This window comes from Phyllobates terribilis, unplaced genomic scaffold, assembly GCF_046119375.1.
Source record: "Phyllobates terribilis strain yellow unplaced genomic scaffold, ASM4611937v1 Scaffold_13__5_contigs__length_258822181, whole genome shotgun sequence".
NCBI lineage: Eukaryota > Metazoa > Chordata > Amphibia > Anura > Dendrobatidae > Phyllobates > Phyllobates terribilis.
In genome coordinates this window covers 93,633,551-93,660,534 of record NW_027362773.1, presented here as the reverse complement: position 1 = coordinate 93,660,534, position 26,984 = coordinate 93,633,551, and the positions used below count along the sequence as shown (strand labels likewise).

Here is a 26,984-nt window from a genome sequence, read left to right as displayed (position 1 = left end):
TGTCTCTTCTTTGGATTGACACGAAATTGGAAAAAACAAAACAAAACAAAAAAAACCCACATTGATATATGAATGAGGCAGGGACCTAATTTATCCAGTGTTGATTTTCCTCTCTGCGGGGTCGCTTTAAATTTACACTGTTGACTCATGACTTTAATGGGACCCTGCTCTGGGGCTGAGTCAGTCTCCCCTCTGTAGAGCAAACACTGCACATGCATCCACATAAATAGACCTCAATCTTCAGATCCTGAGCCACAGAGGAAACCGTGAAAAATAAGTAGATCATTCTATATGGATTTATTTTTGCTTCTAGGGATTCAAGCATGAAAAATGTAGCAAATTATCCAATTCTTAAAAGGGTTGTCCCTTTTTTTTTAACTTAAGTGCATATATTTAGGGCTTAAAAAATAATTTTTTCTTTTGGGTTTCATTAAAAATTTTGCACCATTTGGCTTTTATACGCTAATTTTTTAAAACTTTGGCCGTAAATCAGCTGAGAGGAGCTCAGAAAAGACAAACAAAAGAGTTCAGAATGAGCTCACTGACAGATTCTCAGTTAAATCATTCTGCAGCCAGCAATAGACAGTGGAATACAGAAACAATAGGCTGCTGTTTTGACTCTCCTTCTCCTCCTTGCTTTCCATTATTGCATTATAGTGATATTATTTGGGTTCTCTATGACACTTGTTATTTGGGTACTGTGAAAAGAAGACATTTTTTTTTAAAACTCGCTAAATTTATTAACGTGTTTTAGTGTAAAATGTTTTCACATTCATCATGCCACATGCTTAATATTGGTAAATTTGGCACAATTTGCAGCATTTCTGTAAAACTATAGATTTAAACTTTTAAAATGACTGATAATCCTCTTGTTCCTTTACATGCAAACTCTAAAAGCGCAAACCCGCCACCCCCCTGCATGTATAATAAGGATTACATTATGATCAGTGATCACACTCATCCAGCTCTGACCTCAACCCAAGAAACAATTTCAGCTTCAATTTTAAAGCAGACAAAAAGCATTGTGGTTTTTGTTTCTGGAAACATTGCATCAAAGTTCTCACAGTAACTTTAAGTGTAGGCTCAGTCACCTTTAGTAATGTACGAGTCAATTGCACAAATATTAATCCCCAATATTATTGTCAGTGGCTTCTCCTGTAGAGGCTCGATTGTTTTTAATACTAGAGCAGAGATGTAATGTAAAGCATGGAGAAGAAATGCAGAGCAGCAGGTCCTAATATACTGTGGTAAAGTCTCTTGCTCTGCTGCACTTGGAGGTAGATATAGGACACTGTCTCTTTAAATGACATGGTTTATTATACAAGTCAGCATAAACCACGGCCGGCCAAGTGGAAAACATAAACATAGCCTTTCTGGCATAACAAAAAAACAAAACAAAGGTACAAACAGTCCTTACTTCACCCGAGGTCCGGCCACTTAGGGTTAGCAAACAGCACCCACTCCAGTTTAGCACCAGCAGAAACTCCTCTCTATCAGGAGCTGACTTCCACACACTGAACACACCTGAGTGTCAGGGCTGGCTATTTAAAGCCCAGATACTCCCGGGATTGGAGATAGGGTGGATAACATCCCGCCCTGCACTTTGTTATCCACTAAAAACATTCCTTTGTAAACGTGGTCCTGTTAACTCTCTTTGCACCTAATGTGCATGAGAAACTTCCATGTTTTCACATCACTGAGGCTAAGAGTCTCAGTGACACATATCTCCCTTCCAACACACTACCAGTGATTTTGTCACAATACATTAGATGAAAGTTGGTGGAATTGGTCAAAAATCTGATGTGTATGTGAGTCTTCTGACTTTCCCACGACAAGATGATGTTGGGGGAGAGAATGAAAAAGTAGGTGAAATGTCAGCACTTGATCCTGTTGTCAAGAGACATAAGCAAATGCAAGAAGAGACAGAAGTGTGCAGAGGGGGACAGAGGTGTTTGGATGGTGAGAAGAGGTGTGTGGCGGGGGATAGAGCAGTGCGGTGGGGAACAGAAATGTGTGGAGGGGGACTGAGGAGTGGGACAGGGGTGTTTGGAGGGTAACAGGAGTGTGGTGGGAGACAGGTGTGTGAAGAGGGATAAAGGTGTCCAGAGGGTGACAGAGGTTTGCAGAGGGTAACAGGTGCACGACAGGGGACAGAGGTGTGTGGCAGGGGACAAAGGTGTAAGGATGGTGACAGAAGTATGCGGTGGGGGACAGAGGGCGCGGAGGGTGACAAGTGTTTGAAGGGGGATAAAGGTGTGCGAAGGGGGACCAAGGTGTGTGGAGGGGGACCAAGGTGTGCAGTAACGGACGTAGTTGTGCAGGGGTGGGGGATAAAAGTGTGTGGATCGTCACAGTTGTCTGGAGGGGGACAGAGGTTCTGACAGTGACTTTCTACCCTTCACTTTCATAGTTATGAAATAAAGGTGTGCGGCTGGGGACAAATGTGTGCCAAGGACGGCAGAGGTGTGTGGAGGGGGGCAGAGGTGTGTGGAGGGGGGCAGAGGTGTGTGGAGGGGGGCAGAGGTGTGTGGAGGGGGGCAGAGGTGTGTGGAGGGGGACAGAGGTGTGTGGAGGGGGACAGAGGTGTGTGGGGGGGGACAGAGGTGTGTGGGGGGGGCAGAAGTGAGCGGTGGGGGACTGAGGTGTGTGGTGGGGGACTGAGGTGTGTGGAGGGGGACAGAGGTGTGTGGAGGGGGACAGAGGTGTGTGGAGGGGGACAGGTGTGTGGAGGGGGACAGGTGTGTGGAGGGGGACAGGTGTGTGGGGGGGGCAGAAGTGAGCGGAGGGGACTGAGGGGTGTGGTGGGGGACAGAGGTGTGTGGTGGGGGACAGAGGTGTGTGGAGGGGGACAGAGGTGTGTGGAGGGGGACAGAGGTGTGTGGAGGGGGACAGAGGTGTGTGGGGGGGCAGAAGTGAGCGGAGGGGACAGAGGTGTGTGGTGGGGGACAGAGGTGTGTGGTGGGGGACAGAGGTGTGTGGTGGGGGACCAAGGTGTGCAGTAACGGACGTAGTTGTGCAGGGGTGGGGGATAAAAGTGTGTGGATCGTCACAGTTGTCTGGAGGGGACAGAGGTTCTGACAGTGACTTTCTACCCTTCACTTTCATAGTGCTGAAATAAAGGTGTGCGGCTGGAGACAAATGTGTGCCAAGGGCGACAGAAGTGTGTGGTGGGACACAGGTGTGTGATGGGGGACAGAGGTGAGTGGAGGGGACATAGGTGTGTGGTGGGGGACAGGTGAGCAGAGGGGACACAGGTGTGTGGTGGGGGACAGAGGTGAGCAGAGGGGACACAGGTGTGTGGTGGGGGACAGAGGTGAGCGGAGGGTACAGGTTAGCGGAGGGGGACCGAGGTGTGTGGTGGGGGACAGGGGTGTGTGGTGGGGGACAGGTGAGCGGAGGGGACACAGGTGTGTGATGGGGGACAGAGGTGAGCGGAGGGGACAGAGGTGAGCGGAGGGGACAGAGGTGAGCGGAGGGGACAGGTGTGTGGTGGGGGACCAAGGTATGCGGAGGGGACAGAGGTGAGCGGAGGGGACAGGTGTGTGGTGGGGGACCAAGGTATGTGGTGGGGGACAGGTGAGCGGAGGGGACACAGGTGTGTGGTGGGGGACAGAGGTGAGCGGAGGAGACAGAGGTGTGTGGTGGGGGACAGGTGAGCGGAGGGGACAGAGGTGAGCGGAGGGGGACAGCTGTCTGGAGGAGGACAGAAGTGTCTGACTGTGGCTTTCTACTTTCACTTTCATAGTGAAATAAAGGTTCCATAAATGTCCAAAAAATATCGCCAGTGTCCAAATATTACCATTATACTGCCCAAGTAACCGTGCCATGTAGTGTTCAAATAATATTACCATACCGTATCCAAACAATACTGCCACAGTGCCAAGTAATAGTATGACACTATGTTCAAATAATATTATCATACTGCACAAACAATGATGCCATGTAATAGTGCCATACAATATGCAAATACCCATTACCACCACAGCGGCCTAATAACAGGACTAAAGCAAAGTCTTAAAGCAGAAACTTTAATAATACTACTATAGATTGCCCATATAAAAACTGCATGTACCAGCCAAGTAATAATGCCATATAGTGCTGAAAAAATTACTAGAGGTAGTGACGGGTTATTGTCCTGGTGGGATCTGTAGGACTTTTATCTTGTGGCTGTATTGCTCCATCTTCTTATGTCCCGGAGCACGTGAATGTCCTTGAGGTCCCGGCCGTATTCTTGAATTGTGATAATGGTTCCCTCATGTTTAATTCATAATCGTTTTGGGTTATTGCTTACTCGTGCACTGAACCAATATGGTGACTCCTGAAAGCTGAGGATATCTCCCTGAGGATTGGAGGAAGAATTACTCTTACTGCAAAACATCAACACTGATCATTACAGTTAATTACAAACACTTGTAAGACGGACGCACGTCATCAAGACAACAACAACATGATCTTAAAGGAGGGGTCCAGGATTAGATAAACATGGCTGCTTTCTTCCCGAAACAGCGCCATGCCTGACCACTGGTTATGTGTGGTATTACGGTTCAGCCTCATTCACTTCAGTACTGCTGAGCTTCATTGCAGACACAACCCATGGACGGGCAAAGAAGCCTGTCTGAATTATTACTTATCCTGAACTTGCGTGTATGATAGTGGTTATGCTGGATGATAGTGGTCATACTGGAAGATAGTGGTCATACTGGAAGATAGCGGTCATACTGGAAGATAGCGGTCATGCTGGATGATAGCGGTCATGCTGGATGATAGCGGTCATGCTGGAAGATAGCGGTCATGCTGGAAGATAGCGGTCATACTGGAAGATAGCGGTCATACTGGAAGATAGCGGTCATACTGGAAGATAGCGGTCATACTGGATGATAGCGGTCATACTGGAAGATAGCGGTCATGCTGGAAGATAGCGGTCATACTGGAAGATAGCGGTCATACTGGAAGATAGCGGTCATACTGGAAGATAGCGGTCATACTGGATGATAGCGGTCATACTGGATGATAGCGGTCATACTGGAAGATAGCGGTCATACTGGAAGATAGCGGTCATACTGGAAGATAGCGGTCATACTGGAAGATAGCGGTCATACTGGATGATAGCGGTCATACTGGAAGATAGCGGTCATACTGGAAGATAGCGGTCATACTGGAAGGTCTATCCCAGGTTTTACTGCAGGGCATCATGGCTCCTGTATATGTCAAAAACAAATCATTGCGTTGTCCACATGGATAAAATAAAATGTAGCTTATATTGTAGACTGTGTGTGACCTGAATAAAGCTTACAGCCCCTTAAAGATTAGCAATAATTACACCATCTAATGTCATTGTGTGAACAGATACTGAGACATTTGCTGCTGTTAATGAGTTTAAAGTGTGAAAAGCAAAAGCGTCAGTGATGAATGTGTTTTAAATGCTGCAAATTTCACTGATAGCACTGTACTCTAATATGTACACTATGTGTAGAAAAATATGTGCCCCCTCCACATCCCACCTGTAAGAACTTTTCTCCCCTCCCATTTTACATCCATAGACATTAATATGGAGTCTTCCCCTCTGCAGATATAACGGCTCCCGCTCTTCTGGGAAGGATTTCTATAGGATTTTGGAGGAGTTTGTGGGAATTTTTTCCCCTTCATCCAGAAGACCATTTGTGAGGTCAGACCCTGTTGTTGGGGGGAGGCCGGGCTCACAATCTATGATCTTGGATGGGGTTGGGGTCCGGACTCTGTGCGGCCACTCATATTTTTCTCCCCCTATGTCTGCATGGACCTTGTGCACTGCGCACAGTCATGGGGAGCAGAAAACGACGCTCGGCATTGTGCTTGGTGATGTAAGGTTTCAATGCAGTTGTGCAAGGAGCTATAAAAATAATCGCAGTCTTAGAGGTGTGTCGCAATACTTTTGTCCATATAGTGTACACCGCGTGCAGAATTATTAGGCAAATGCATATTTTGATCACTTTGATACTTTTTATACATGTTGTCCTTCTCCAAACTGCATAGGCTTGAGAGCCAACTACCAATTAAGTAAATCTGGTGATGTGCATCTCTGTAATGAGGAGGGGTGTTGTCTAATGCCATCAACACCCACACCTATATAAGGTGTGCTTAATTATTAGGCAACTTCCTTTCCTTTGGCAAAATGGGTCAGAAGAGAGATTTGACGGGCTCTGAAAAGTCCAAAATTGTGAGATGTCTTGCAGAGGGATGCAGCAGTCTTGAAATGACCAAACTTTAGAAGCGTGATCACCGAACAATCAAGCGTTTCATGGCAAATAGCCAACAGGGTCGCAAGAAGCGTGTTGGCCAAAAAAGGCGCAAAATAACTGCCCATGAATTGAGGAAACTCAAGCGTGAAGCTCCCAAGATGCCATTCGCCACCAGTTTTGCCATATTTCAGAGCTGCAACGTTACTGGAGTATCAAAAAGCACAAGGTGTGTGATACTCAGGGACATGGCCAAGGTAAGGAAGGCTGAAAAACGACCACCTTTGAACAAGAAACATAAGATAAAACGTCAAGAATGGGCCAAGAAATATCTTAAGACTGATTTTTCAAATGTTTTATGGACTGATGAAATGAGAGTGACTCTTGATGGGCCAGATGGATGGGCCAGAGGCTGGATCAGTAAAGGGCAGAGAGCTCCACTCCGACTCAGACGCCAGCAAGGTGGAGGTGGGGTACTGGTATGGGCTGGTATCATCAAAGATGAACTTGTGGGACCTTTTCGGGTTGAGGATGGAGTGAAGCTCAACTCCCAGACCTACTGCCAGTTTCTGGAAGACAACTTCTTCGAGCAGTGGTACAGGAAGAAGTCGGTATCGTTCAAGAAAAACATGATTTCCATCACATGCATCCAACTACTTCACAGCGTGGCTGGCCGGTAAAGGTCTAAAAGAAGAAAAAATAATGACATGGCCCCCTTGTTCACCTGATCTGAACCCCATAGAGAACCTGTGGTCCATCATAAAATGTGAGATCTACAGGGAGGGAAAACAGTACACCTCTCGGAGCAGTGTCTGGGAGGCTGTGGTGGCTGCTGCACGCAATGTTGATCGAAAACAGATTAAGCAACTGACAGAATCTATGGATGGAGGCTGCTGAGTGTCATCATAAAGAAAGGTGGCTATATTCATCACTAATTTTTTTGGTTTTTGTTTTTGCATGTCACAAATGTTTATTTCTAAATTTTGTGCACTGATATTGGTTTACCTGGTGAAAATAAACAAGTGAGATGGGATTATATTTTGTTTTTATTAAGTTGCCTAATAATTCTGCACAGTAATAGTTACCTGCACAAACAGATATCCTCCTAAGATAGCCAAATCTAAAAAAAACCCACTCCAACTTCCAAAAATATTAAGCTTGGATATTTGAGTCTTTTGGGTTGATTGAGAACATAGTTGTTGATCGATAATAAAAATAATCCTCTAAAATACAACTTGCCTAATAATTCTGCACACAGTGTGTGTGTGTGTATATATATAATATAATATATATAATCAGACTATCTGCCATAGATGACGATCATCACTGGACTTCCACCACCATGCCTCATTGTACGGCGGCCATTATTTTGGTTTTCTTATGCCCAAGTGTTTTATCCATAAACTACAAATAGTGTCTTTCACTCTGGAAGACTCATGTTCACAGGTGCTTCTCACAAAATTAGAATATCACCAAAAAGTTAATTTATTTCAGTTCTTCAATTCAAAAAGTGAAACTCATATATTATATAGAGTCATTACAAACAGAGTGATCTATTTCAAGTGTTTATTTCTGTTAATGTTGATGATTATGGCTTACAGCCAATGAAAACACAAAAGTCATTATCTCAGTAAATTAGAATAATTAACAAAAAACACGTGCAAAGGCTTCTTACGCCTTTAGAAAGGTCCCTTGGTCTGTTCCAGTAGGCTCCACAATCATGGGGAAGACTGCTGACTTGACAGATGTCCAGAAAGTGGTCATTGACACATTCCACAAGGAGGGTAAGCCGCAAAAAGCCATTGCTAAAGAAGCTGGCTGTTCACAGAGTGCTGTATCCAAGTATATTAATGGGAAGTTGAGTGGAAGGAGAAAGTGTGGTAGAAAAAGGTGCACAAGCAGCCGCGATAACCGCAGCCTTGAAAGGATTATTAAGAAAAGGCCATTAAAAAATTTGGGGGAGATTCACAAGGAGTGGACTGCTGCTGGAGTCATTGCTTCAAGAGCCACCACACACAGACGTATCCAGGACATGGGCTACAAGTGTCGCATTCCTTGTGTCAAGCCACTCATGACCAATAGACAACGTGAGAAGCGTCTTACCTGGGCCAAGGAGGAAAAGACCTGGACTGTTCTCAGTGGTCCAAGGTTTTGTTTTCAGATGAAAGTAAATTTTGCATTTCATTTGGAAATCAAGGTCCCAGAGTCTGGAGGAAGAGTGGAGAGGCCACAATCCAAGCTGCTGGAGGTCTAGTGTGAAGTTTCCACAATCAGTGATGGTTTGGGGAGCCATGTCATCTGCTGGTGGAGGTCCACTGTGTTTTATCAAGACCAAGGTCAGCACAGCCGTCTACCAGGACATTTTACAGCACTTAATGTTTCTTGGAGATGGAAATGTCACTCTCCAGCAGGACTTGGCCCCTGTCCACACTGCCAAAAGTACCAATACCTGGTTTACACACAACAGTATCACTGTGCTTGATTGGCAGCAAACTCGCCTGACCTTAACCCCATAGAGAATCTATTATAGAGAATCTATGGGGTATTGTCAAGAGGAAGATGAGACACCAGACCCAACAATGCAGACGAGCTGAAGGCTTCTATCAAAGCAACCTGGGCTTCAATAACACCTCAGCAGTGCCACAGGCTGATCGCCTCCATGCCACATTGCCGCATTGATGCAGTAATTGATGCAAAAGGAGCCCGACCAAGTAGTCAGGGCAGTTACTGAACATACATTTCAGTAGGCCAACATTTCAGATTTTAAAATCATTTTTCAAGCTGTTGTTATAAAGTATTCTAATTTACTGAGATAATGACTTTTGTGTTTTCATTGGCTGTAAGCCATAATCATCAACATTAACAGAAATAAACACTTGAAATAGATCACTCTGTGTGTAATGACTCTATATAACATATGAGTTTCACTTTTTGTATTGAAGAACTGAAATTAATTAAGTTTTTGATGATATTCTAATTTTGTGAGACACACCTGTATATACAGTATTAAAGGTTTGCAGAAAAAACGTATATTAATTAGCTTTAAAAACTTATATAACTTACTAGTAGTTTAGTGTATAAAGCAGAAGATCCCTTTAATATCATAACTGCCCTGTATTAAGTAAGGCTCTAATTTTGTCCCCTGGTCCATTTTGTCCCCTGGTCCATTGTACGGAGATATCAGTGCTATAAATGGGACATATAGGCTGGGCTGGGAGCGCTTCAAGAGCTTCCGGTTAATGAGATGATACTTTTTTGGGTTGTAGCTTCCCCCCTTTAAGAGCATGAATCATGTCACTATACAGATCCTTTTACGTTGAGGGTCATGCTGAGCGCCAGTTGTGGAGCCATTATCTGTCCTGCCGCCAAGAGCTTGTTCAGATCTGCCAAGAGAGTCCTAACAGAAGGCTGCAAAAGACAGCTTGAACCAAGGAAACCAGGCAGTGCCGGCTGCTGATTATACACTGTGTATGTAAAACACACTAAATTGGGGACTGTCTTCTTTGCTGACATGAAAAACGAAATGCACTCTGTCAATCACACATGCCTATTAGATGACTAACCCGGCTCCCACACATGACGTGTAGGCTGAGAATATGCTGCCATCGCTGTGCGCTGGTTGTGCACAAAACAGATACCATCTTTTATTTACCTCATCACTGATAAAAATACCGACTTATGTCATGAACAGGTTTGCGGATGTATCAAAAGCCGGGGATGTTACCAGGATGAAGGTGTCATGGAGCAGGTGGTTTTGTAGACATCAGAGCGCACAGGAAGAAGGAGGCTGCAGAATGGCAGTGGACAGAAAGGGTCTCCGATAAATATGCGCCTTCCTTCCAGGATAGGACTCTTGTCACCATGGAATTTTACAGGAAGTCCTTTAGCTGTTATACTCTTTAAGGATAACCCATGTCTTTTAGAATCATAGAATGTTAGAGTTGAAAGGGACCTCCAGGGTCATTGTGTCCAACCCCCTGCTCCATGCAGGATTCGCTAAACCATCTCAGACAGATGTCTGTCCAACCTCTGTTGGAAGACTTCCATTTTACTGACTGTCTAAATTTTATGCAGTCTCCTTCTAGACTGGGAAAATACAACATGTCTTTTACTGACTGTCTCAATTTTATTCAGTTTCCTTATAGACTGGGAACATACATAACATGTCTTTTTACTGGATCGCTACATTTTCTTCCATGGGGCACATACAGATTCCATGTGCAGTCCCTTGTGCAATTAATTTGGGATATACCCTTTCTTCATTATAAATTTTATGTAGTTTTCCACCAGTCTTTATTTAGGGTAAGCCTTAAATATGTGATTGATGACAGTCCAGCCCAAAGTCCAAAAAGACCACAGTGCTTACTGTAGCTTATTTGCTCCTTCTTTATACTACTTTGCCTTGTAATTCAGCTCAGTCCCATTACTTTAATAATTGGTGGGGGTCATAGGTGGCCAAATCTCTACTGATCACACAATAATGACCTATATTAAAAATAGTCCATCAATGCGTATTCCTAATTCCAATGGGTTCTTATTAGGGTCATCAGTGACTTTATCCAATTGGTTATTTCTATTCGTTCTTCTAACTTTAGACTTGTGGTATTTTTATTTATTTATTTTACTCGCTTATATAGTGGCATTAATTTCACAGCGCTTTAAAGACATCATTATACATTATATATAAAAAGTTAATGCTGGAAACAAGTACTTTGGGCTTTAGCCTGGATTATCAGGTGACAGATCCATTGAAGGTAACAAAAATTTACTTTACTTGTAATTCCACTTTTAGTCACAGTGAACTGCACATAGTTTCCATAGACAGTAATGCAATAGTGCCCCCCCATGATCATTAGTATATATCTAACTTGTAGTATGAGAGTATCTAGTAGCACTGATGCTGGCTGTGTTATCCAGCCTACACCCAAGTCTAACAGCTGCCTCCGGTAGCCGCAGTTTAATCCCTTAGATGCCGCTGTCAGTCGTGACCGTGGCATATAAGAGATTGGAAATGGGAAGATGGTGTCCCTTCTGGGGCCAATTTCCCCCCTTACCTTCCCACCAAAATGGGGTTCCTAGGTAATCAGTAATTTTACAATATTACAGTATTGCAATATATTGTACAATTCCAAGTCCCATAGAAGGATTAATACAACATGTACCAATATACAGTCATAAACAATATTTTTAAAAAGTAAACGAAAGAAAAACAAATAAAATCTAAAAAGTAAAAAATATATATACATATTTGTCACTTGTGTAACTGTCCTAACATGATATAAGATTTATCCCATGCAAAATGGGAAAAAAAAAAGAAAAATGGCAGAGTTGCTGTTTTTCGTCACTTTGCCTCCCCTACCGAAAGAAAATAAAAAAAACGATCAGAAAACCGTATGGATCCCAAAATGGTAATGATTATAACTGCAGCAAGTTCTGCAAAAAAAGTTCAAACAACCCTATAGATGAAAAAATAATATAAAAAAAATGTATACTTCTTGAAAGGCAAAAAGGAAAAATCGAAAGGGAAGAGGTGTGACTGGGATTCTGAGCCAGAATAAAGAGCCAGAATAAAGCTAGAGGTGGCCCTAAGGCTAAAGAGCGTATGTTCAGTATTTGATTGCAGAAATTTCTGCATCTCTTGGCGGAAAAAACGCTGCGGCAAAAACACGAGTTTTGGCGCGATTTTGGTGCATTTTTTATGAATTTTTGTACAACAATGAATTCTTTTTGTAGCTAAATAAAGATATTTGAAAAAAGAAACGTGGGACATCGCTTTAATCCTTGTTTTACTGTCAGACCTGAGGTGAGCATATTGGTTAATTTAAATGATTAAATAATGTGTCTGTTTTATTTCAAATAAAGTGTTTTATTCTTAGTGTGTGTTTTTATTTAACTCTTTACTTAGCAATGAGGGTTTCTGGCTGACACCTCTTCTTTACTAAAGCTAGGGTTAGGTGTGAGCAATACCTAATCCCATTAATCCTAAAGCCACACTTGTTTTGTCAGTATATGCGAATCCACCGCATGTAATGATATTTCAATTGGTCAAAATCTGCAGCAGAGACTAGAGTCTCCACTGCATAAATTGACATGATGCGGGTGAGTTTGGGTGCCCATGATTAGGAAATGCTGCGGGTTTGACACAGCGTATTTATGCAGCATCAAACCCGCAGCGGCCAGATGTTACAGCATAGTGGACGGGATTTCTAGAAATCCCATGTCCACTATGCGTGCATCTGAGGCTGCGGATCACCCGCGGACACTAACATGCGGAACATCTTTCAGGACCGGTGCATGTCAAATTCACTTGCGGAGTCGCTAGTCTCCGCAACAGAAATTTGATCACTAGAATGTTTTCAATGCGGTAAATATGCATGGCTCAGTGAATACATGCGGATTTATCTGCATTCAATAGAATGCAGTGTTTTGGACGTGACAAAAATATGCTGCGTCCAAAGCGCTGCTACGTCCGGATAGTGGGCACATAGCCTAAAATTAAAATAAATGGAGTGGGCCCCTGCATCATTTTCATAACCAGCAGAGGGAAAGCCAACTGCTGGGGGCTGATATTACTAGCCGGGGAAGAGGCCATTAGCAAAAATGTTCCCTGGCTATTAATAACAGCCCATAGCTGCTTGCTTAGCCTTTACTGGCTATATTACAGGGGGATCCCAGAAAAAAAATTGATGTAGGGTCTCCCTATAAAATCTAACCAGCAAAGACTAGGCAGACAGCTGCGGGCTGATATTAATAGCCAGGTAAGGGGCCATGGATCCTGGCCCCCTCTGAGAATAATAAGATCAGCTCTCAGTGGCCCCAGAACTGGCGCATCCATAAGATGCACCAAATCTGGTGCTTAGCCTCCTCTCTTCCCACCTGCCCTGGTGCGGTGGCAAGTGGGTAATAGGGTTGGGGATCATGTCAGCCCTGTATTGGCAGCTGACATGAAGCCCAGGTTAGTAGTAATGGAGGGCGTCTATAAGACACCCCCATTATTAACCCTGTAGTAAAGTTTTTGAAATAAAGACGGCCAGAATAAAGTATTTTATTTAAATAAAATTCCACACAGTTTTAATCATTTATTTAAAAATAAAAAATACCGTATACTCACCTAACGCCCATTCCGCTGAAGCCATTGTCACCTGTGAAAAAACAAAAATAAAAAAACAACCATATCCCTCACCTGTCCGACGTGATGACATAATCCAGATTGTCCCACCAAGATCTGGGTCACTTCTAGAGCAGTCACACCAGCAATCATTAGTGTGACTGTGGTAGATGACAGCACTCTATACACTGACAGAAGTGTAATCAGTCCTGTCAGTGTATAGCGCTGAGCTGCCGCAACGGAGGTCACTGGAGTTCAATCAGCTGAAAAGTTTTGGTGACCTCACTTTCTGCACCAGTGCTGTGTGAGAAAATTCTCATGCAGCACCAGTGCCGTAAGTGAGGTCACCGGAGCTCTCAGCTGATTAAACTCCAGTGACTTCACTCCCAGCAGCTCAGCGCTATACACTGCCGGGAGTGATCGTGCTCCTGTCAGTGTATAGAGTGTTGCTGGGTGATCGGATTGCCGTGGGATACTCGTGATGACGCCGGTAGGTGAGTATAAAGTGTTTTTTTTATTTTAACTTTTTTTTTTTTACACTATGCACAGATGCCAGCTGAGGAGACTACTTCTCCCTTCAGCTGCGCCTGCTCTCGCTACTATCAGCTGGAGCGGCCGTAGGATTATGGGAGGAGTAGTTTTCCGCGGGCAATTCTTTGTGCGTTTTTACCACGTTTTTGACTCATTGACTTGAATTGAGTCAGTCAAATCCGCAAATATTTTTATACCTGCGTTTTTGCTGCAGATTTGACTGACTCAGTTGAAGTCAAGGGGTGAAAAACGCTGCAAAAACACACAAAAATTGACATGCTGCTGATTTAAACACAATGGCAATCCTGACAGGAAAATTCCTGATCATGTGCACAGCGCTTCAGGATTGTCATTGCATTACCTGGCACACGGATTACCTAGTGTTTTTGGCCCATTTCCGTGATGAAAAAAGCTGCGAAAACGCACCGTGTGCACATAGTCTAAAAGTTCTGACAATCCCTGTAAAAGTATAGACATGAAGCTTCCATTATGGCAGCTGTGATTGCATACATGGGTGTTACAATGGCCAGGTAACACAGCTTGGCCCGGATAGCGGAGTTCGGTGCCGCCGTACACACAGGATCCCATGTCTCTCCACTAACAAGGAATTTCTCATTTGTTTCTTGGCAGATTCCTGATCTGAGGACACAGCTCAGTTGTACGAGGAGCATGGTGAGTGAACCTAATCTTGAGCATCTATCCAATATTCATGCATTTGACAATATTTCCATTCAAATCTACATAAAATATTCAGTAACTTTGGGAATGTTGCACTTTACGGTTTTTACTAGTGATGAGCGAGCACTAAAATGCTCGGGTGCTCGAAGCTCGGGTCGAGCACATTGGAATACTCGGATGCTCGACCCGAGCAACGAGCCCAATGTAAGTCTATGGGAAACTCGAGCATTTTTCTGGTGGTCCCCCCCGGCGGTCTGCAGAAGGTCAAAAATTGCCCAAATCGATGGAAACGGTGCTCAATTAAATGTCAGGCAGGCAGAATATATAGGCAGACAGGCAGGCAGGGTATATAGGAGGGTGCATGAAAAACATAGCAGGGCACTTGGAACACACTAGTGCCCTCCGATTTTCATGCACCCGTCTTTTTAAAAAGCCGGCCGGCAATTCATCAGCGGCATACACTGGTACCCAACAATTTAGAACAGAAAGAATAGAGCATCACACATAGATTAGATAGAAACATGTCAGTCACATATATAAGAAGTACAGTGACAGTGTTGGTTACTGTACTTGTTATTTAGTGTTAAAACAAAGGATTTATTAAAAAAAAAAATTGGCGTGGAATTCACCGTAATTTTAGTCTCAATTCTGGCACTTAGCCTCTCTCTTCCCACTGCCCTGTAGCGGTGGCAGTGGGGTAATAGGGCTGAGGTTGATGTCAGCTTATAATGCCAGCTGACATCAAGCCCAGGTTAGTAATGGAGAGGCTGCTTTCTGTTGCGATCCAGCCTGTCATGTGAATGTAGCAGAGCTGGAGCCGTCCTGGGAACCATGGAAAGGTAAGGATGAGGTTGCTTTATTATTTTACTTTTATTGCAGGAGATCATTGGCTTCAGCTGGAATGGGCGTGATGGGAAGTATGGTTTAATTTAGAACATTAAAGAATTGTGTCTTTATTTCAATTAAAGGACTTTATTCTGGGTGTTTGTGTTTTTTTTTTAACTTTGACTATGGGGTTAGTAATGGGGGTGTCTTATAGACGCCTCTCCATTACTAACCTGGGCTTGATGTCAGCTGGCATTATAAGCTGACATCAACCCCAACCCCATTACCCCACTGCCACCGCTACAGGGCAGTGGGAAGAGCAAGGCTAAGTGCCAGAATTGGCGCATCCTATGGATGCGCCATTTCTGGGGCGGCTGACGGCTGGTGTTTCTAGCCTGGGAGGGGGCCAATATTCATGGCACCCTTCCTGGGCTATTAATATCAGCCACCAGCAGTCTGCCTAGCCTTTGCTAGCTATTAAAATAGGGGGGGCCCCACGTCATTTTTTTGGGGGGTCCCCCATTTTAATAGCTGGTAAAGGCTAGGTATTCAGCTGGGGGCTGATATTAGTAGCCTGGGAAGCTCCGTGGGTATTACCCCCTTCCCAGGCTTCAAACATCTGCCCCAGCCATCTGCTTAACCTCCGCTAGAGACTAAAATTACGGGGAACCCTTCGCCAATTTTTTTTTAAATAAATCCTTTATTTTAACACTAAATAACAAGTACAGTAACCAACACTGTCACTCTACTTATTATATATGTGACTGACATGTTTCTATCTATCTAATCTATGTGTGATGCTCTATTCTTCCTGTTCTAAATTGTCGGGTACCGAGGTATGCCGCTGAAAAATTGCCGACCGGCTTTTTTAACCCCTTTACAGCCCATGACGTATTAATACGCGTCTGTGCCCTGGGCTTTAAGAGCCTGACCCGTATTAGTACGTCATCGTGATCGCGCGTGCACACAGGCTGTGCGGGCGCGATCGCCGCCGGGTTTCAGCTGATTGTCACATCTGACACCCGGTACTATGTGCAGGGAGCGGTCCCGCACCGCTCCCGACACATTAACCCCCGCAATGCTGCGATCGAAGTCGATCGCAGCATTGCGGTGGCAAGGGGAGCTGATCGGTATACTCACCTCCTATTCCGGCCTCCAGCGCTGTCTGCCGCGGCTTCCCGGGTGTTGCCATGACGGCCCGATGTCGTCATGACAACATCCGGGTCACCAGGCAGCAGGAACATTGTTTGGTCATGCCCAGTGCACGACCAAACAATGTTCTCACTGTGCAGCGCTGACTGCTTGCATGGCACAGGGATGGTGCTCCATCCCTATGCTGTGCAGGCGATCAGAATAAAAAAAGTTAAAGTCCCAGAGTGAGACAAAGTAAAAAAGTGCAAAAACTCGCAGAAACTGAAAAAAAAATAAAAAAAAAATTGTAAAAATATTTAAAAAAAATAATCCACCAAAAATAAAAATATAATGTACCCATCAATAAATATTATTATGAAAAAAAAGCAAACAAACAATAAAAGTACACATATTTGGTATCGCCGCGTCCGGAACGACCTGACCTATAAAACTGTCCCACTAGTTAACCCCTTCAGTGAACACGGTAAAAAAAAAAAAAGAAGCAAAAAACAATGCTTTATCATCATACCGCCAAACAAAAAATGGAATAACACGCAATCAAAAAGACGAATATAAATAAAAATGATACCGCTGAAAATGTCATCTTGTCCCGCAAAAAAACAAGCCACCATACAGCTCCATCATCCGAAAAATCAAAGTTATAGCTCTCAGAATAAAGCGATGCAAAAAAATATTTTTTTCTATAAAATAGCTTTTATTGTGTAAAAGCGCCAAAACCTAGAAAAACAATATAAATGTGGTACCGTTGTAAACGTACTGACCCAAAGAATAAAGCTACCTTATCAATTTTACCACACGCGGAACAGAATAAAAAAAAAAAAAAAAACAATTCCTGAATTGTTGGTTTTTGTTTATTCTGCCTCCCAAAAATCGAAATAGAAAGCGATAAAAAAATGTCACGTGCCTGAAAATGGCACCAATAAAAACGTCAACTCATCCCGCAAAAAAACAAGCCATCACATGACTCTGTCTGCCAAAATATGGAAAAATTATAGCTCTCAAAATATGGCGATGCAAAAACTAGATTTTACAAAAAATGCGTCTTTTAGTGTATGACAGCTGTCAATCATAAAAACCCCATATGATTCTGGTATCACTGTAATCGCATCGACCCGAAGAATAAAGTCGTCTAATCACTTATACCACACGAGGAACGGCGTAAAAAATAAACTCTCGGGTTAGGGTTGGGCTAGGGTTAAGGTTGTGCTAGGGTTAAGGTTGTGCTAGGGTTAGGGCTGGGGTTGGGGTTAGGGCTGGGGTTGGGATTTTTTTCAAAAGTAAGAAAAAAAGATGACTAGATGGCGACTAGTGTTGAGCGCAAGTGCTCGCTACTTGAGTTTGCATCGGGTGCTCTGGTATGCATTGAGTATCGTGGGTATTTGAGTGACATGCTTGAGTCTCCGCCCCATATGCTTCGCGGCCAAAAAAACTTTGAGGGTATTGCTTGCCATGCACGAGCGATCCCCGCATGTTTTTTTTGGGGTGTCTAATAACCGTGAAACATGCGGGGCAGGGACTCGAGCATGTCACTCGAGCACACGCAGTACATGGTGCATACCTGAGTACCCGATGCAAACTCAAGTAGCGAGCACTTGCACTCAAGACTAATGACAATTTATTCAATATGATGACCTAATGTTATCAAATTCTGTGTCGTACCTCTGGGTTCAAAATGTTCACTATACCCTTTGATAAAATCCTTGAGGGGTCTAGTTTCCAAAATGGGGTCACTTGTGGGGGGGTTCCACTGTTTAGGCACACAGGGGCTCTCCAAACGCGACATGGTGTCCGCTAACAAATTGAATGGAAAATCGGCTCAAATTGTTAACGGACACCATGTTGCGTTTGGAGAGCCCCTGTGTGCCTAAACATTGGAGCTCCCCCCCAAGTGACCCCATTTTGGAAACTAGACCCCCCAAGGCACCTATCTAGATGCATAGTGAACACTTGGAACCCCCAGGTGCTTCACAAATTAATCCGTAAAAATAAAAAAGTGGGTTTTTTTTCCACTTTTTCATTTTTACGAATCAATTTGTGAAGCACCTGGGGGTTACAAGTGCTCACTATGCATCTAGATAGGTGCCTTTGGGGGTCTAGTTTCTAAAATGGGGTCACTTGTGGGGGAGCTCCAATGTTAGGGCACACAGGGGCTCTCCAAACACAACATGGCGTCCGCTAATTATTCAAGCTAATTTTACAATCGAAAATTCAAATGGTGCTCCTTCCTTTCCGAGCTCTGCCGTGCGTCCAAACAGTGTTTTTTCCCCACATATGGGGTATCTGCGTGCCCAGGGGAAATTGCACAACAAATTTTGGGGTCCATTTTTTCCTGTTACCCCTGCGAAAATAAAAAAATTGGGTCTAAAGTAACATTTTTGTGAAAAAAGTTAAATGTTCATTTTTTTCTTCCACATTCCAAAAATTTTTGTGAAGCACCTGAAGCGTTAATAAAGTTCTTGAATGTTGTTTTGAGCACCTTGAGGGGTGCAGTTTTTAGAATGGTGTCACTTTTGGGTATTTTCTGTCATAAAGACCTCTCAAAGTGACTTCAAATGTGATGTGGTCCCTAGAAAAATGGTTTTGTAAATTTTGTTGGAAAAATGAGAAATCGCTGGTCAACTTTTAACCCTTATAGCTCCATAACAAAAAAAAATTTGGTTCCAAAATTGTGCTGATGTAAAGTAAACATGTGGGAAATGTTATTTATTAACTATTTTGTGTGACATATCTCTCTGATTTCTGGGCATAAAAATTCAAATTTACATTTTTTTCATAAATAAACGCAAGTGATATCGAAGAAATTTTACCACAATCATGAAGTACAATATATCACGAAAAAACTTTCTCAGAATCAGGGGGATCCGTTGAAGCATTCCAGAGTAATTACCTCATAAAGTGACAGTGGTCAGAATTGTAAAAATTTTCCTGGTCATTAACGTGCAAACCACCTTGGGTTGTAAAGGGGTTAAAGAGACGGGTGCATGAAGACACTATTATTTTTTTTTTTTAATAAATCCTTTATTTTAACACTAAATAACAAGTACAGTAACCAACACTGTCACTGTACGTATTATATATGTGACTGACATGTTTCTATCTATCTAATCTATGTGTGATGCTCTATTCTTTCTGTTATAAATTGTCGGGTACCGATGTATGCCGCTGCTGAATTGCCGGCTTTTCATGTTTCACTGTGAGCACTGTTCCCATCGATTTGGGCAATCACTGTAATGCCACAACCACCATGGCTGTGACATTACAGTGAGTGGCAGACAATCCCTGCATGATTGGTGCTCTAAATAGCGCCAAACATGCAGGACGGGGACTCTAGCTCCCGCCCGAGCATCGCTCGAGTACTGAGATGCTCGGGCGTGTACCGAGCAGTGGCGAGCATGGTCGCTCATCACTAGTTTTTACACCAATTTTTTAAATTTTTCTGGTTGTTCTTGAAAACAAACTCCAGTTTAGCTGCACCCACTGTTAGATGTGGCCGTGTAATGTCTCAGATACCAATTCTTGTTTGTCCCTTTACCAGCTATTATCACATGGAAGGCCAGGGCCCCCATTTTATAGACAATAGGGCCACTAACAAAGTAAGACCTTTTTCTAATTTTAGGCAATTTTCTTGTATTTTCAGTCCACACATGCACAAATAATATGCAATTTTCTAGAGGTGTGTAATGATTTTGCGCCTTGACCTGTAAGGAGCCTGCGCACATGCATGGCACATCCCCTGCACTCTTGTCACACAATGCTGCACATACGGGCAAAGCAGCTGTTCATTTTCAATGGGTACATGTGCCAGTGTGCCGCCACCACATGGCACAACAAGTAGAGCTTTCCTACCTTGTCTCCATGCACATTCTCAGCACTACACTGGAACCTGTGTGCATACAAGAGAGTAGAATCGCCTAATGCTGTACCTGAAAATACCCTGGAGTTCTGTAAAAGTAGACTCGCTTGCTACTGGCTGACTAAAAACTACTGGGTGGCCCTAAGGCTGGCTCTAGGCTGTGAAGGGTGACATAATATTTTTATAATGGATGTGAGTGGCCCTAGTCCACAATAGTTTGTTCTGGGGCCAATAGGACTTCATTTTTGTGTGGGGGACACTTTGAGGGCATCATAATGTGTGGGAACATCATACTTTGGAAGAAATGCACTATGAGGGCATTATACTGTGTTGGGTGCATCACATTGTGTGAGGGGCATCATCTGTGTGGTGGGCAGTGTGGGCGCATTATACTGTGTGATGGTCTGTGTATGTGCATCATACTATGTTGTGGAGCACTGTGGTGACGACATACTATGTTGGAGGGAGACATTTTTTGGGGGGAATACACTGTGAGGGCATCATAATTTGTGAGGGGTCACTGTGAGGACATCATACTGTGTTGGGGCACTCTGGAGACATACAGTACAGACCAAAAGTTTGGACACACCTTCTCATTTAAAGATCTGTATTTTCATGACTATGAAAATTGTACATTCACACTGAAGGCATCAAAACTATGAATTAAAACGTGGAATTATATACTTAGCAAAAAAGTGTGAAACAACTGAAAATATGTCTTATATTCTAGGTTCTTCAAAGTAGCCACCTTTTGCTTTGATGACTGCTTTGCACACTCTTGGCATTCTCTTGATGAGCTTCAAGAGGTAGTCACCGGAAATGGTCTTCCAACAATCTTGAGGGAGTTCCCAGAGATGCTTAGCACTCGTTGGCCCTTTTGCCTTCACTCTGCGGTCCAGCTCACCCCAAACCATCTCGATTGGGTTCAGGTCTGGTGACTGTGGAGGCCAGGTCATCTGGCGTAGCACCCCATCACTCTCCTTCTTGGTCAAATAGCCCTTACACAGCCTGGAGGTATGTTTGGGGTCATTGTCCTGTTGAAAAATAAATGATGGTCCAACTAAACGCAAACCGGATGGAATAGCATGCCGCTGCAAGATGCTGTGGTAGCCATGCTGGTTCAGTATGCCTTCAATTTTGAATGAATCCCAAACAGTGTCACCAGCAAAGCACCCCCACACCATCACACCTCCTCCTCCATGCTTCACGGTGGGAACCAGGCATGTAGAGTCCATCCGTTCACCTTTTCTGCGTCGCACAAAGACACGGTGGTTGGAACCAAAGATCTCAAAGTTGGACTCATCAGACCAAAGCACAGATTTCCACTGGTCTAATGTCCATTCCTTGTGTTCTTTAGCTCAAACAAGTCTCTTCTGCTTGTTGCCTGTCCTTAGCAGTGGTTTCCTAGCAGCTATTTTACCATGAAGGCCTGCTGCACAAAGTCTCCTCTTAACAGTTGTTGTAGAGATGTGTCTGCTGCTAGAACTCTGTGTGGCATTGACCTGGTCTCTAATTTGAGCAGCTGTTAACCTGCGATTTCTGAGGCTGGTGACTCGGATAAACTTATCCTCAGAAGCAGAGGTGACTCTTGGTCTTCCTTTCCTGGGGCGGTCCTCATGTGAGCCAGTTTCTTTGTAGCGCTTGATGGTTTTTGCAACTGCACTTGGGGACACTTTCAAAGTTTTCCCAATTTTTTGCACTGACTGACCTTCATTTCTTAAAGTAATGATGGCCACTCGTTTTTCTTTACTTAGCTGCTTTTTTCTTGCCATAATACAAATTCTAACAGTCTATTCAGTAGGACTATCAGCTGTGTATCCACCTGACTTCTGCACAACATAACTGATGGTCCCAACCTCATTTATAAGGCAAGAAATCCCACTTATTAAACCTGACAGGGCACACCTGTGAAGTGAAAACCATTTCCGGTGACTACCTCTTAAAACTCATCAAGAAAATGCCAAGAGTGTGCAAAGCAGTCATCAAGCAAAAGGTGGCTACTTTGAAGAACCTAGAATATAAGACATATTTTCAGTCGTTTCACATTTTTTTGTTAAGTATATAATTCCACATGTCTTAATTCATAGTTTTGATGCCTTCAGTGTGAATGTACAATTTTCATAGTCATGAAAATACAGAAAAATCTTTAAATGGGAAGGTGTGTCCAAACTTTTGGTTTGTACTGTACTTTGGGGGGAATATACTGTGAGGGGTCACTATGGTGACATCATACTGTGCTGTCGGGCACTGTGAGGACATCATACTGTGTTGGGAGGCACTCTGGAGACATACTTTGGGGAAATACACTGTGGGGGCATGATACTGTGTGAAGGGTCACTGTGGGGACATCATACTGTGTTGGGGTGACCGTGGGGGAATCATACCAGGTGGGGGGAATATACTGTGGGCATATCATACAGTGTGTGGGGGGCACTATGAGGGCATCATGCTAGGTAAGCGTTGAATATACTGAGAGGGGCATCATACTGTGTGTAGGTGGCATTCTGGGGGCATCATACTGTGTGAAGGGTGCATTTTGGGGGCATCTTACTGTGTTTTGGGCACTGACATGGGCATCATACTGTGTGTTGGGGGGAATTTGGGGGTGTTATACTACCTGAAGAGTCATTATACTGTATCGGGGCCATGAAAGAGGTATGCGGAAAAAAGAAACACTATGGGCTTCACTAGGGGTACTATTCTGTGCAGGAGCACATAAAGGCATAAAGGACAGTGTGGGTTAGTCCTGCGTCTTAGCACACTGTAATGTATATTTCTCTTACCAATATTTTAAAGTTGGGTGGTGCCTATGGGGATACATCAATGGCCCAAACTTTAGAAGTGCAGGCACATGCTATCACTTTACTAGTATCTTGGGTTTTTATTAATATTTGACTTGAGTAAATCTCGTATTTCTCAGTGGCAGACATCGCCATTGTTTCCTTCACAAGAGATCTTTTAGCAAAATTGCAGAGTATGTGATCATGAACTGCAAGTTATGGAAAGAAAGCCGAGGTGTGATCATAATTACTCCTTCTTCTCTACAATTAATGTAATGTCAGGAAATAACACATTACTTAATCCCATTTAAACTGTGAGTAATTCCCATTCCATCCTCATGTGAAGCTTCTCCTGCACCCGGTTAAGGATATTAAAGGGGCCTTTTCAATAAGGTAATAAGATCCCAGTATCCCCTGCTTGTTCAGTGTCTGCAGATTTGCCTACTAGGAAGTCTCCTTTTTATACCAGACACTGCTCCAGGGACGTGAAATGTAATCAAAAGACTCCTTGGCTGCTGCACTAAGTTTCCTTGGCCAAAAAACTGGCTTTACTATCTTCAACGTTGCCCATTTCTTGGTGTCCTCGATGCTAAGAAATACAAGCAGATACTTATCCATCATGTAATTGTGGCGCCCCTGCGGTTTCAGTCGCCACAGAGGTACTGTATCTCACCCAGAGGTGTGGCACACCCCACTCTCGGGTAGGGAGGGAGTACTGCCCGGGAGCCACCCACCAGCATCCAACACTACACCATTCCAGACCAGCAGGCGGGGCAAGATGCACTGGCATATGCTGAGCCCTGTCCCTGGTTGGAAGTGGGGGTAACCGAGAGTGGGGGTACCATGTAGTGGGTGTGGGTGGAGGAAGTGACGCGCCCCCTGGGCCGTGGGGTACCCGGTGCCAGGCCGGTAGATGCCGGGGGGATGTCACAGTGGCGGTGACCCGGTCCGTGACCCAGGGCGGTCAATAAAAGGGGTTATTGATAGGGGCATTTATAGTGATTGTATAAAGTTCGTGACGCCACCTGTGGTATGCGGCTAGGGGAGCCACCGCTGCGGAGCAGTCCTCTGGAGCTGATGTTACTGCAGCAGGGATGGTGTGGCTCTCCACAGGTAGAGCTTATGTGGCGCCCCTGAGGGTTCAGTCGCCACAGAAGTACTGCACCTCACCCAGAGGTGTGGTGTCTCCCTTCTCTCAGGTAAGATGGGAGTGCTGCACGGAACCCCAAAACACCTGCATCCAACACTACACTGCTCCAGGCCGGCTAGAGGGGCAAGATGCAATGTATGTTTCTGCTGAGCCCTGACCCTGGCTGGAGTAGGGGGAACCAAAGGTAGGGGGAACCAATAGTGTGTGTGGGTGGAGGAAGTAGTTAGAGGGAGCACTTTAGTAGGAGTATAAAATAGGGAAGCCATCTTAGGGTTGCAGATCAGAGTCAGGGAGCAGTTCGGAAGAACAGCTCGGGACAGTTCAGAAGAACAGTCCGAGAGCAGAGTCTCATTAGGAGATCTTCTCCACAGTTAGGGCCAGGTCAGAAGGCCCCGGAGGGGAGCAGGGATTAGGCTCCTTTCTACAAAAAGGATCCCAGGGGGTTCGGCGCGTGCAGGACGGCACCCGTACACCCCGCATCTGTCAGAAGACAGAGGGATCGCTGCGGCATTCTAATCCCCAGGAGGGTCAAGTAGGTCCCGGATCCGACGTACAGGAAGAACTTCAGAGCACCCGAGCGGGATTGAGAGTGGGCAGCGCAGAGCAGGAGGGAGAAGGACCAGAGTAAAGACGGTCAAAATAGGAACACGAGAGAGTGGGGTTCTGCCAGGTATTCCCAAGTCGCTTGAGGAAGGATTAAACCCCTGCCCGGTGAACGCAGCGCAACGCGGGAGGCCTTTACCTGAATAGTGCACCTGTGAAGTGTCTTAAGAACTGTGAGTAAAAATCTCGGATGACTGCACTGCACTGCCTCTGTCCATTATTCATTGGCGCCATCGTTCCCCCTGCACCATAACGCCCAGCAAGACACACTCTCTTCTACTACATTGCTCTGAGGCCTGCTCCACCTGTGGGGAGCAGTCCCATCACAAGCTGCCCTAACATCTGCCTCAGAGGATTGTTGCAGTGCTGGTGATCCTCACCAGGTACCACAGGTGACGTCACGAACTTTCCCAAATCCCCTATATATTTACCCCCCTTTTTAGTGACCGCCCTGGGCCACGGACCGGGCCAGCCACCGTGATATCTCCCGGCTATCGGAGGCCCGGCTGCCGAGTACCCCACGGCCCTGGGGGCGCGTCACTTAGCTCCAGGGCAGTGTAGATGTTATGGGTTATGCTCAGATATCTCCGGAGTACTTAGCGGGACCCCCTTCTGTGTCCTTTCTCTGGCGTCTCCCTGCACCTCATACCAAGTGTCCCAATCCGGTACCTGCGGGCCTTGTCGGGCGACGTCTGTTCCGTCCCCTAGGTCCTCTATAGCTACCTTCTTGGTGTGACTGATATGGACTGTTGGCTGCAGGACTTGAAATACTGCAGCCTCTGGTTTCTAGTTGAGTCATAAAGTTCTCTGCTAGTTGAGGGACCGGTCCCCTCTGTGCGGCCTGACCCCTCCACCTCCCGGTAAATTCGGACGTACGGGTGGCTTCCAGCACTGCCCTTACCCCTGGGGCCCCTTCTTCCGTTCCTGGAGCCCTTCCTGCTCCCTCTCCTCTTTCTTCAGTCTTGGGCCTCTCCTCAGGCCCTCCGCCCTGAGCAGAGCTCCTGCAGAGCCCTGCCCCACTCCTCTCACTGTAGACTGTTCTCTCACTGCTCACTGTTCTGATCTCTCTAAACAAGATGGCTTCTCTATTTATACCTTTCTTCATGTGCTCCCCTAAGCTACTTCCTCCACCCACACCCACCACATAGCTCCTCCCCTCAGCTAGGGACCTGGGACTGTGCTCTCCCTTAGGAGAAATCTCGCCCTACCTCCACTGAGGGTATGTGTTGGATGCAGGTGTTAGAGTCCCGAGCTGTACTCCTTCCTTACCTGAGAGTGAGATACCACACCTCTGGTTGAGATGCAGTACCTCTGTGGCGACCGAACCCTCAGGGGCGCCACAGAAGCAGAACAGGGGAGCACTTTGAGGAGGAGTACAAAGGGAACCATCTTGGGAGTTCAGTGCAGTCAGACAGAAGAGAGTCTGAGAGGAGAAGGAGTGGGAGCAGGAGCTCTGTAGGAGCTCTGCTCAGCAGAGAGAAGCGGGCCCCTAACTAGTGGAGAACTACAAGGCTCAGCTAGGAACCGGAAGCTACTGTACTTTCAGGGTGCAGCTGCTCACTACCGCAACTATATCGTCAAAAAGGTGGCAGCATAGGATTCAGGGGACTGCAGGTTGCCCGCCAAAATCCGAGGCTACCGGCTTGGGACACTGGTTGCGAGGCGCAGGGCAGGAGGGTGAGAGCCAGCGCAGGAAGACGACCGAGGAAGGTACACAGCATGGGGTCCCGTTAAGTATGCCTGAGATACCTGGAAGATTGCTGAACCCCTCCCTTGGTGAACACAGGACGGCATGGGAGGTTACCCTGGCGCTGGTAACCTGGAGTCTGACAACTGTGAGTAAATTGGAAAGACTGCACCCCCACTGTGTCCTAGAACTATTATCTGCGCCATCCCCTGCACTACACTGCACGGCCACAACTACCTAATACCATCTCTACATTGCCCTGGAGCTAAGCTCTACCTGTGGAGAGCTGAACCAACTCTGCTGCGTCACCATCAGCTCCAGAGTATCTGCATCGCAGCGACAGCCCCATATAGCCGCATACCACAGGTGGCGTCACGAACATTAACTATAAAAACTTTATCC

At 45.1% G+C, this 26,984-nt stretch overlaps 1 protein-coding gene across 3 annotated transcripts in view; it reads left to right on the top strand.

Moving 5' to 3' along the window:
* PTPN5 (protein tyrosine phosphatase non-receptor type 5) overlaps positions 1-26,984 on the top strand; it is a 112,594-nt gene that overhangs the window by 14,838 nt on the left and 70,772 nt on the right. For 2 of the 3 annotated variants that reach the window (XM_073658215.1, XM_073658214.1), the window contains exon 2: positions 14,485-14,526. The exons of the other annotated variant lie outside the window; for it this stretch is intronic. The gene's annotated coding sequence lies outside the window, so the exon portion shown is untranslated. The remainder of the gene's footprint in view (positions 1-14,484; positions 14,527-26,984) is intronic. 3 annotated transcript variants of the gene reach the window in all.